Genomic DNA, 12,498 nt, shown 5'->3' with positions numbered 1-12,498 from the left:
CACTCAGATGAGCCAATTCTGGAGTTCAGGCAAGTGTAAGTTCTCTTCCCTTTAAAGCAGCGGTAAAGAAGCGGCATCGCTTTCAGCAAGGACCTTGATCAGACTCGAGAAGGAGCTGACCTCAGAGACTGAGGCCAACCCACACTTTTAGAGGGGGTTGATTTGACAGCTCCTGGCACTTCTGGTGTGTTCCTTACACTGCTGCCCTTATGGGTCAAATATTGTGGTGAAGATCCCTTTGTTCAAGTTGATGGTAAAAAGCTGAGACTCAGCTGTGAGAATCTTTCACAAACTGTATCTTTTAAACAGCAAATTATTAGACTGGAGAAGGGGAGCAGGTTACATCCCCTCCAGTTTTTCCCTGTATGCAGTGTGTTCCCTGTGCTTGCTGTCGTGGAAGACCTATCAAAAGCTGTAGCAGGAAGCGTTAGGAGCTGCCTGCTGTGTTCAGTAATGAACCCAAGTCTGATGTTAGCGTCTCTCTGCCCTTGCAAGCAGGTGTCACTGCAGCCAGCACCAATTACAGCTGTATTCAGGGGACAGCAACATGATTCAGCCAGTCAAAATCAATATAAATGAATGAAGCATTTACAGTTCAGGGATTATATATTTTTAGCAAGCTGTATGTGATGTAATCCAACAGGATAGCTGCATTTTTCTGAACTCAAATACTTGATCTGTTCCTGTCAGCGGGCAACAGCATAATAGAATAATGTAAAACTTGCAAGTTACAAAATGGAAGGAATATGAGAACGCTGTAGAGTAAGATTTTTATCCAATCAGTGCTGTTAGGTCCTGGGAAAAAAAAGTGGATTTGAGGTTCTCTAGATTTATAACTCTGACAAAAAAGGCCAGGCATTGAAGGCCTTCAGGTACTTTCCAGCATGCTGCATGCAGTGCTAATGAAAAATGAGCTTTTAAATGATTTCTCAACAGCACAGCTTTCATTCAGGCCTTCCTTTATGTGTAGTTTGTACTACCCTGTTTCCCTGAAAGTAAGACAGGGTCTCATGTTTTTGCTCCTAAACTTATTACTTTTTTATGTGTGTAGCTGCCTGGACACTATTTAAATTGACTTTTTAAATGAACTGTAACTAGGCCTTATTTTTGGAGTAGGCCTTAGATTTCGAGCATCCTCAAAAATCCTGAAGAATCATTCTAGGGCTTATTTTCAGGGTAGGTCTTATTTTTGGGGAAACAAGGTAGTACAGAGCTTGAAAGTGTGGTCTTGTTCTGTTTAAATCTTGGATTAAGCTGTCCCAATAGTAGGCCTGTCTAACAGTACTTTGTTTTCTGGCAGCAAGTAAAGGTGTTTTGTTGCCTTTATACAGGATATGAAGTACAGTAATCTGAGAAATGTGCATCTCTTAGTTCAATATTGCTTGTGTGTGAATACTCCATTGTAGAAACCTGCAGTAAAGAGGTGGTGACTGGGCAGAGTCTGCAGTACATGGGCAGGGTTATGTTTATGATGTTTCTTCCCATTCCTCTCCTCTACCGGAACTAAATGATAATCATAATGAAAATTAACTGTAGGGCACAGATCTCAGAACGGATGGGCAATGTAGTCAACTGTATCTATTTTAAGACCTACTATGTATCATTTAATAAAGTTTGTCATCAGGAAAATTCACTAGCTGACATCTTCTATAGTGAATTAAATCAGTAGCTGTTTGCTTACGTGCTACTTTTACCCAGAGTCTCCAAGGGCTGTTGGGAACTTGGGGGAACAGACGGCTTTTAGCTGCAGAGCGAGCTGAGTGTCTCTTGAAACTGCCACTCGGAAGCTGCGGTGAACCAGGACGGTGTTTGAAGAACACAAGTGTTTGAAACTGTCTAGATTTTTCTTCGAGCTTTCTCACTTAATTCTTAATTCTCTTATTCAAAGTTTTGACTATTCTGAAGAGAGACATGGATAGTATAGTCTGGTCAAAGTGTGTGCTCAGGCTGAAGAGTATGAACAAATCATTATTTTTCACTTTGGTTTGATTGACAGGAGATTTCTTAACATCTTTCCCATCTGTGTCCATAGATGTTTGTTTAAAGAGCTATTTAGAAAACTGAATTACCACTTCTTTTTCTCTGTTAGTAAATACATCTCAATTCTATTTCTACAGTGCTGATATCACCTGCAAAGAAGCAGTCATCAGTAATCACTAGATTGCGGCTCCGGCAGCACAAGCCAAACCGTCACCATGAAGCACTTTCTGAGGTAACTGTTCTGTGTTTTTTCAAAAGTTTCTAATTACTTCTATGCTGCATTGAGTTAAAAGTTTTAGCTGTTACCAGTAGTATGGAAGGTGTAAACTATTTTATATCAAATTGCTTTCTGTTGACCTGGATATCACCATTTAATTAAAGCTGTTATAATTTAAAATTTCTCTTCTAGTTTTTTATAGAAGCAAAGAATGTGGGAGCTGTCTTATGGGACTAGAGCAGTGATGCACCAAATCAGTAATGCCTGCTATGTCAGGGGAAAATAGGAGAAATAGTAGCATGGAACAGTGCTTGAAAAATCTTTAGTTTGGGATTTTTTTCTTTCCCATTCTTGTCTGCTGTCTGGATTTTTGGAGTGCTACTTGTGAAAATGAAAAAGGGGAGATGGTTGGTGAAGATGTGCAAATGTTTTTGAAGCCAAGTGTGCTCAATCTGGGGAGAAATGTCTAATGCTTGCTCCTACCTATGACTTGCAGTTTTTTCTCTGTAAACCAGGGGTGGTATGGGAGACTTGCAGACACCAGCTGTAGGTGCTCAGAGCGCACGTTGTCTCTGTTCTGTAGTCAGTAAGAGAGTTGAGCACTCCTAGAAACCAATACAGATCAAGAGCTTAATTTGTGTATAAACTGAAGAAATCATATCCTGTCTGGATGGGAAAAACCTTTTCAAGAGGACTGAAACATATGCTTCTGTATAGAGCATCTGTCACTATATTTTTCTCTTTTTAGACTGTTTATAGAAAAGAATCTTATACACTATGGATATCAGCATCGTTACCTCTAGGCTGATCATCTGTAATGGTTTTGCTGCCAAGCCAGCCTTGGCTTAAGTATTTCTGTGGAGTGTTTGGGTCAGTTTCCTCAGGTATCATGAACCAGCTGCAAAAGGACTCTGTGCTTACATAGGACATACATAGGTTAAAAGTATAAAGCAATTATTTATTTGCTAGCACCCACAAAAGACAGTTAAGATTTAATGATCCATTAGGTTAAGCATTAGTGTGCTTACCAGTGAGAAGGGGAAGGACTGGTCCCTGCAGCTCTGTGGCACAGATCCTGGATTATCCCAGGTCATCCACCAACTCCCTTGATACTGGTCCAGTGACCTGCTGGTTCACAACTAGCCTGGCTCATGTCCCAGCGGTTCTTTTGCCCTTTGCAGTTTTATAATGTCCCATGTTGGAGCTTTCCTTCTTGGATCCTGCTAATGATTTCCATCTCAGCAGTCTTGCCTCTATAATTCTCACCTTTCTTTCTTCCTTGGTACAGACTTGCTCAGCAGCCTGGCCCAAGGTCATAAATTGGTGGATCTGGGCCATGAATCCTGCATAAATGGGACTTTACCATCCTGTGGGTGGGAGCCTCCAGCTGGGGTCACAGAGGGCGTTACTGCTCACCCCCATAATGGCCTTGTGCATTTTGAAAATAATAACGTTTTTCTCCCTCCTGATGGGGAAGCTGAGCTGCTGCCAGCTTCTAAACCAACAGCTCTTCCCTGACTACAGTAACCACTTTGCTTCTTCCTTTAAACTGCCTGTTCTGCCCTCCATTGGCTCTCCTGGCCCTTTGTGTTTTTCTCATGTTGGCGAAAATGTGTTGTTTTCAGTATTTGGGTTCCTGAGGCTGTCTTGAAGAAACTACCTCCTGCTTCTTTTCATGGTATTCCTAAAGTGAGTGAATTGTAAAAGATTTGAGATTTCTTGATGATGTTAGTTTCTTTTAAGTATCCAAGGTAGATCTCCTGAAAAGCAATCACTTATCTAAGCAGCACAGTCTAGGACTTTTTTCCCATATTCTAAATGCTTCACAGAAAGTTGAATTAAGGGGTGGAGAATGCAGAGCACCTCAAATAGGAAAACACTGTTGAAATAGGAAAGCTATTCTGTTTACTTACGAGCATCTGGATTTTCTTATTTTATATTAATCCTTTGACATGAACTGAATTGAATACTGTACTCTTCATATTTTGTAAATACAGAAGAAATATGGGGAGATCAAGAAATGAACTGGGGTCATCCTCCAAGAAAACCAGTCTCTGGGGGTAGTGAATTCTGTTGTATGTGTTGTAGTTGCAGGTTTGTGTGACAGGGAGTGAGGCAGTGAAGTTTAGAGCTGCAGGAAGATCTACGTACAAGACAAGGATATTAAGCCTTCCAGCTTGGAAATCAGCTGGAAAATAAACAAGTTAATGTATATTGTGTCCCCTAGTGTTTGTCTGTTACCAAAAGCAGCAGCTGCCCAGGAGCTTGCTAAAAGCATCCTTAACTGTTTGTGAAGACCAAATGCAGGCTGACTGTGGTGTACTGATGGCGAGAGCTACTCAGTGACACAGTGTCTGCTTTCTTGCACAACATGGAGCAGACACTGGACTGGCTGATGCTGATGGCCTAGATTATCTCTGTTTAAGTCCAATTAGTTAAGTCTACACAAACTGCAAGTCATCTTGTTGACTGCAACGTAGAAAATGCTGTAAAACAGATGGAGAGAGGAGTGGGGCTTTCATCTGTAAAGTGAAGATCCCCTCGGCTGTTATCTGGGTACTGACAGTAGTTCACCTGCAGCAACTTCACGCAGCAGGTATTCATCTGGAGATCCAAGGAGGACGTTCAACAGTGGCTTTCAAATTCAGTTTAAGACAAGACTCTCACCTGCAGGCTGATTTACCACTCAGCTCTGGAGGCATGCTGTAGTCTCTGCTGCTGCTATCAAAGGGCATGCTGCACCAAGGCTCTCCAGTTACTACTAGATTTTGTCTTCTAAACAAAACACTGCAGGTGTGAGTATGGATAATGAGGATTTAGTGCAATTTGCATGCTGCCTTTGCTGTGCCTACTACTCCTCTGTTGGACAATTCACATGGCTTTTTATATCAGCTTGACATCTCCTGTCTCTCTTTTGACGTAGCCTATTTTGTATTTAATATCAGTGAACTATCTTATTGTTCCCCAGACCTTTCCATTTAAGAGATCCTATTTAGTCTTCAACCATTCTGTAGTTAGTGAGGTTGAAAGACAGTGCTGGAAATCAAGTCCCATCCCATTCCTCAAACCAGGGTCAGCTATAGCAGGTTGCTCAGGCTTTGTCCAGCTACATTTTGTGCATCTCCAAGGATGGAGTCTCTCCATAGTCTCTCTCTGAACAACCTGTTCCAATTGTTTGATAACCCTTACAATTTAAAAATAGTAACAAAAATTTAAAACTGCACCTTTTTGCTTAAAATATAATTGCTATATTTCTGTCTGTGCTCATTGTCTCTTGTCCTGTCAGCAGGCACCACTGAGAAGAGCCTGGCTCTGTCTTCTTTACTAACCCCCTCAGGTATTTATGCACATAGATAAGATCCTCCTGAGCTACTAGCTCTTGGTCTGCCCTTCTATGGGAGATGCTCTCAGTCCCTCTATCACCTCCATGGTCCTTTGGACTCAATCCAGTATGTCCATCTCTCTAGTGTTGGGGAACCCAGCCCTGAATCACAGAATGTCAGGGATTGGAAGGGACCTTGAAAGATCGTCTAGTCCAATCCCCCTGCCACAGCAGGAACACCCAGATGAGGTTACACAGGAAGGTGTCCAGGCAGGTCTTGAATGTCTCCAGAGAAGGAGACTCCACAACCCCCCTGGGCAGCCTGTTCCAGTGTCTGTCACCCTCACTGAGAAGAAGTTTCTTCTCATATTTAAGTGGAACCTCTTGTGTTCCAGTTTGTACCCGTTGCCCCTTGTCCTATCATTGGTTGTCACCAAGAAGAGCCTGGCTCCATCCTCCTGACACTCAGCTTTTACATATTTATAAACATTAATGAGATCACCCCTCAGTCTCCTCTTCCCCAAGCTCAAGAGCCCCAGCTCCCTCAGCCTTTCCTCATAAGGGAGATGCTCCACTCCCTTAATCATCTTTGTGGCTCTGAACACAGCACTTCAGTTGTGTCCCACCAGGGTTGGATACAGTGTATGATCAGTATGATCCACAAATATATGGAGCTTTAGGGGCCTCACATGAAAGGCAATGGAAAAGGTAAAACTTTGAACACTACCTGCTCTTTCACAATTGAAGCAATTGCTTCTTTTTATATAAGTAACACATCCTCTTAATTAAAGCAAGTAAAAAGTTGTTTGCTTCATGCCATTGACAACACTGACTAAATTACATTTTACGTCAAGGTGATACATTTGTTCCTACTGATATTTAGAACAATAAACAAGTATGTAATATCACTTTAAAAACTTTTGTTGTAATGTTTTATTGCTTTTATGTGTGCTTACTTGTGGGGTGGGTGGTTTAGTTTTTTTTGGGGGGGAGGGGTTTGTATGTGATTTTTCTCTTTAAGACACACTCTGAAAGGTAGTCTACCTGTTGTAAAATGGCTCAGCTCTGAAGTTACCTGTCTTTGCTGACAGTCACCATCTCTGCTTTAACTGGAAAGTTAAACTGGCATAATAGTAACAAAGAAGTGTCTCATAGTACATTTCTAACACAAAGTTCAGCTATTGAATTAGATTAGGTTTAAAGATGCAGAAGATACATGTTGTGGTGCCAGGTAGTAAGACTGCTTTTATTATAGTAAACTACAGCATTTGAACAACTGCAAAACTTCAAAATAGATCCTAAATTGAATCGGTTGCTTGTGTAGGCTCATTTCTCAGTCTGAATTACTTCCTCTGTTCCTGCCTTTCCCAGGACTGTATTACACAACAGAATAGCAAAGAAAGGGGCTGTGCTTGCACAAATGGCAGCTATTTTGACATCTATATCTTTATAAGAATATAATTTTTAGACTGGGAGATCCTTAATTAACAGACGTTCATGTCTTGCTTTTCATCTACCTGCTGTCAACAGCTGCTGCTTTCTAGTGGAAGGAGAAGCTTTTTAAACAGATGGTTGTAGTACTTGAAATAACTCTAAATCCCTAAATTTAGGAGAGTGCTGTCAGCCAGTAAACTAAGGACTCTTGCGCTCATATCTCTAATCCAAGGTGATGTCTAACTGAAAATAACTGTTCTAGATTTCTTTTCTTTCTCAGCTTGCTCTGATATGAATTATTCCTAAAGTCTGAAATATTACTTACGAAATAATAAAACTGTTTCTCAGAGAAATATTTAATCCTTCCGTACTTTCTTTTCTTGTAAAGGGATTTTGAGGAGCCTGTCAGTGATACTTTCACTTTGACTGTAACTTATACACCTGAAATAATAGCAACTTGGAGAACAAACTGTAGCAGACATCTAGGTTTTTTCAATGAATCCTAGAAACTTGACACCTTCTCTCAATCTACTGCAAAACAGTCTGTAAGCACTGTCTTACTGGAGTCACATCAGATAACATGAAAATCAAGCCAGCCAGAAGCAAGAGCAGGCAAAGTGTGGAAAGCTACCATTAAAAACTACTCTTATGTCTTCCTTAGTTGCCAAGGTGATTTGCTTTAGTGTCTAAATGAAGAGATAAGGTGCATTTCAGATATGAAGTCTGCAAAGGCACAGAATAAAAAAACCAAAAACCAACAAACTCTTACATTTTAAAGGAGCTAACAACAGGTTTGCCTATGACAGAAATGGTGATTGGTAGATTACTTCTTGGCTGACCTTGTATACACACTGTAACTTACACAAATAAAACAAAGATAGTTCAGTTAATTGGCTCCTAACAGGGTAATATCACTTGTTTACTCACCTATTTGGACAGCTTCTCATCTGTAACTAGTGTGTCCTTGACTTCTCAAGCCATAATTGGAATTCTCAGGAAGGAAATGTTGATGCTTTCTCCTCTGAGCTGAGTACGTCCTTCAGGAAAACCAGTTGTGTAAGAATATTTCCTATCCATAGGACTTAAACATGACACACAGGAAAGAAAATGATGTGTAAGTAGCTTCAGTGACTTTTATTTCTGTCTTTTAAACTAGTGGATTTGGGATTTTTCTTTTTCTGTTTGTTTTTGGGGTTTGCTTCTTTCCCTCAACTCCACATCCTCCTCCCTCCAATTTTAAATTCAGTCACTAGCATTGGGTGTCTAGTTGACATCTTCATTTTACCCAATATATTTGCTCTGTTTGTTACTAGCTCTGAAAACACTAAGGTTCTGAAATTACCAGGGGGAGGGCATAAGCACCTTCCATTTTATTAGTTGCAAAAATATTGCACAGTAATTCATCTCTACTTCCTTCATGCCAGTGAAATACCACATCTTGCGTTATACATACGTTTTGCTATTTAGGCAAAGATACCTCACCCAAGTAAGAGCTTCATAGAAATATTAGACAACGTTGGAAACCTTTTTTGAATCTTACTTCTGCCTGTACATGATGGAGAAGGCTGTATAGAGCCGGTCACCTTAAATAACAAAACAGATTTCATGAAAATGTGGTGTCATACTGTCATTGGAGAGGGAGGTAAATTCCAATAACCGTCACACTGACTCAGCATCACTTGGGCTAGTTGAGGGCAAACCTTGAGACTCCAGTTTATATTTTGAGGCTGACGTCATGTGGTGAGGAGCAGCCTTTGGCCAGCCTGGGTCAGCTGTCCTGGCTTTGCTCCCTCCCAGCCTCTTGTGCACTCGACAGAGCGTGAGAAACTGAAAAAAGCCCTTGACTACCCACAACCAAAACATCAGTGTATTATCAACGTTCTTCTCGTCCTAAATCCAAAACACAACTACTAGAAAGACAATTAACTATCCCAGCTGAAACTAGGACAACTGGGTAGTATTCCATAAGTCTCTTCTAGATGTGCAAGGGAGCATTTACTCATTTCGGGATATTTTATTGTTCTAATTTTTTTTTTCTTGGAACCCTGGTAACAAGTACATTTTTCTGTAGTATTGATCTCAGATTTCAGAGGCTCTTTCTGTGAGCCAGGTCAGGAAAACTATGCTGAGCTGCATTGGTATTGCTCAGGACCTAGCAGGTGGCTTCTGGTGTCTCAGTGACTGGGAATGTGTAACCCTGAGTTCTCATGGGAGGATGGCTGCATGTGTTTCCACTCATAGAGAGAGCTTGGCAAGGGAACTGCCTGTTGATTTGGCCTGTGTGCATCAGCACCTTATTATGCAGGTTGCTCTTTCTTTTACCTGAGTAAATGTTGCTATGAACTCTTGTTCTTTCTTCACTTTGCATGTATAAACACAAATCTATAGGTCTGTACAGCTGCATATAATACAGGAGGAGAAGGAGCTTTTACTGGGATGGGGAAGAGTAGAGTGCAAGTCCCTGAGACATACCCTTATTTCTGTAATACTTCTGTTCTTAAAGCTCACCTCAGGATCTGAAGTATCACTGAACATGTCTACACAAACTGTTGGTGAAGCACATTATTGTTTGTGCTGAAAAGCTGCAAAGGCAAATGGGGGGGAAGGGGGGAATGCACAGAAGACACTGAGCGGAAAGGAGTTTTGGAACTGGACTGTAAAAGAAACCAGCAGTTAATGGCACTGTGCTCTAGTCGGGCAAGGGGTCTTGTTCATTATATGCTATGTTTTGTTTTATAGCTGCCAGTGCCTCTGCTTTGCTTACATGAACTGAAGTGCATAGTGGCTAACATTAAACTTGTCCTATTTAATCACTAGTGCGCTTTTATTACAGGACTTCTGCAAGCAAGAATTCCCTTTTATAAAGAACAACCCTTTGAAAACAATCTTGTGTTACATGTTATGCCATTCATGTTACAAATGGAAGATTTCAACTGTTGTAAGCTTGAGATGGATGAGTAGTAGAAAATTGAAGGTATCCACAAAGGGTAACTTTCTTCTATAAGCTACGTAGTCAAAACTAGTGTTTGTTTGCTCTATTAGTAGTAGCTGCTAAGTATATTTTAGTGAATCACAGATGTAGTGTTTGTGTGCTGTAGTGACATGTTTTTAGTAGATGCATTTTTATTAGTTAAGCTTTGTGCAAACCACAGCCAAAGCAAAATTTGAGTAGGGAAGGTGATTGCAGCCATGGAAAGTTGCAGCTCTATCGCATTTAGAGTTTTTCCTTTGATTTGCAAATCTGTCATTGAGCCTTAAGGCAGCAACATATAATTGAAATTCACCCAACACCTTCCCCCTACTCTGACACTTATCCACATCACACTATACAGTAAGGTTTTGAGTAATGAAATGGGTTGTAATACTTCAGTCCTAGAGATGATTGAGTGTAGGCATGAACTTTCTTAAAGGATGTGTGGTTTTTATAGGAGCTATCTTGTTCACTGGAAGGAAATCTTAAGTGGGCCATTAACACAAAGTTAAAGTGAGTCTTTCCTCCTGGCTTTCATACAAATGAGCTTTCTGGAGAGTGAGTTCCTCTAATAGGGACCTAACATTTGAAAACAAAGCAGGCTAAAATAAAGTGACTCTGATTTCTACTACAAATGTATGGTGAAAACTCGGAACTTTGTTTTACCACACTCTACCTTCCAGTTCAGCATTAATCTCTTGTGTTCACTTCTCTGGACCTTCAGCCTGACTGCAGAGCTGGGGTGTGCTGAGGAGGCTGAGGGATGACCATGGGTTTTGTTTGGGTCTGTGAAGGCTGATATCAAAGGTCTACTGGAAAACCAAATTGCCTGATGTTAGCCTGTGGTTTTTTTTCAGGCCACTATTAAAGGTTGACTTTATATGAGTCTGACTTTTTAACTGACTTTCACTTCTGACTATTGGAAACTTAGAGTGGCTGCTTGGCTGAGGATGGACTTGCCTCCTGGTGACTGCTCTTGTTCTAAATACTGAAGGCTAGAACTTGCTTCTCAGAGTAGTGTGTCCTGGCACATCTTGCAGGGTGGGGGTGGGGGGCTGGACCCAAATATTTCTGTGTCAGCAGCTGAAACTTTTTTTTTATTGTCTAAAACTTGTTTCCAACACGGGAGTGATTCCTCATTCTTTAGGTTTCACTTTATATCTGAAACAGAGGCTCCTGTTGCATAAAGACAAGGAGCTTGCCTGCATGCAGGCGTTTGGGAGTGTTAAGTGAATTAACTAAAAGCGTGAAGATAAAGTGGATGCTTTTAAAGCGTGTTAAATATTTGTGTGGATGCTCTCCATTTAGACATAAAATAGCTTTAGTTTCCTTAGCTTAATCCTCCTTCAAAGGGCATTAAGTTAAAGTGAACATAAGCAGATTAAACTCCTGTGTGGACGTTGACATGAGTTAATTTATCTTCCCTTTCCTGAATGTTGTTCTAAACCATGCCCTTCAGGATGTTTTTAGAAAGGATGGAGCTCTTCAAGCTTTTTTAAAGCTGTAACTGATTTGAGTATCTGCAATTCAGTATTTCAGAATAACCACCGAACTCCATTGAAAACAATAATACAGAGCTTCCTAAAAAAAATAACTTTCCTTTGAAAACATTGGCAGCATGTGGAGGAGATAATGGGCTAATGATGAATACGCATACACACAGGCTTAGAATATAGTGAACTCAATTACTTTTGACCATTTAGTGGCAAGCTAGCATATCGAAGCTGTGTTGTTGTTTTCCCATAATGTAGTCATAGAATATAATCACAGAGAGGTTGAGGTTGGAAGGGACCTCTGGAGGTCATCTAGTCCACCCTCCCTGCTCTTGCAGGGCCACCTAGAGCCAGTTGCCCAGGGCCATATCCAGATGACAACCTTCCCATTCTCAGGTCTCTGCAATTTGCGATTTCTGAGATGTGCTTCTGAACCCAAGGACCACAGGTGGATTCTTCCCTCCACCTCAAGTCCTGATGCACCCTGTGGGGGTTGACAGGTGGGTAATATGGCAGGGTCTAAGTCTTCACAGCCATGGAAACTGGAAAGCTAAATTGTGTCCAAATAAGTTGTAGCCCATTAAATCTGTTTTTGAGGTGTGTTATGCAATTGTGGTAGCGCTGTGTGGGCTGTGGTAGCAGCTGCAATGCTAACAAACTTTAAAATAGAGTATTTCTCATGTACAAAGCCTTTTTCAGGCTTTCACATGATCACAGGATAGTTCAGGCTGGAGGGGTCTCGGCAGGTCTCTGGTGCAACCTCCTGCTCACAGCAGGTCAGCTCTGAGGCCAGACTGGGCTGCTCAGGCCTTCTTCCAGTCAGGGCTTAAAAAACTGAGGCAGGAGACTGCACAGCCTCTCAGGGCAACCAGTGCCGCTACCTGACTGCCCTCACAGAGAATAAGCTTCTCCTTATACCTAGGCTGAGCCTGTGTTTCAGCTTATGGCCTTGTCTTCCTGCCATGCACCACTGTGAGGAACCCAGCTCTGTGTCCTCCATGATCTTCACACAGGCACTGGGGATGCTTTTAGGTACCCTGAAGTTCTCTCTTCTCCAGGCTGAGCAAGCCCAGCTCCCCAG

Source organism: Nesoenas mayeri, assembly GCF_963082525.1.
Source record: "Nesoenas mayeri genome assembly, chromosome: 1".
Lineage (NCBI taxonomy): Eukaryota > Metazoa > Chordata > Aves > Columbiformes > Columbidae > Nesoenas > Nesoenas mayeri.
The sequence above is the reverse complement of the archived record's forward strand: the minus strand, read 5'-3'. Positions refer to the sequence as shown.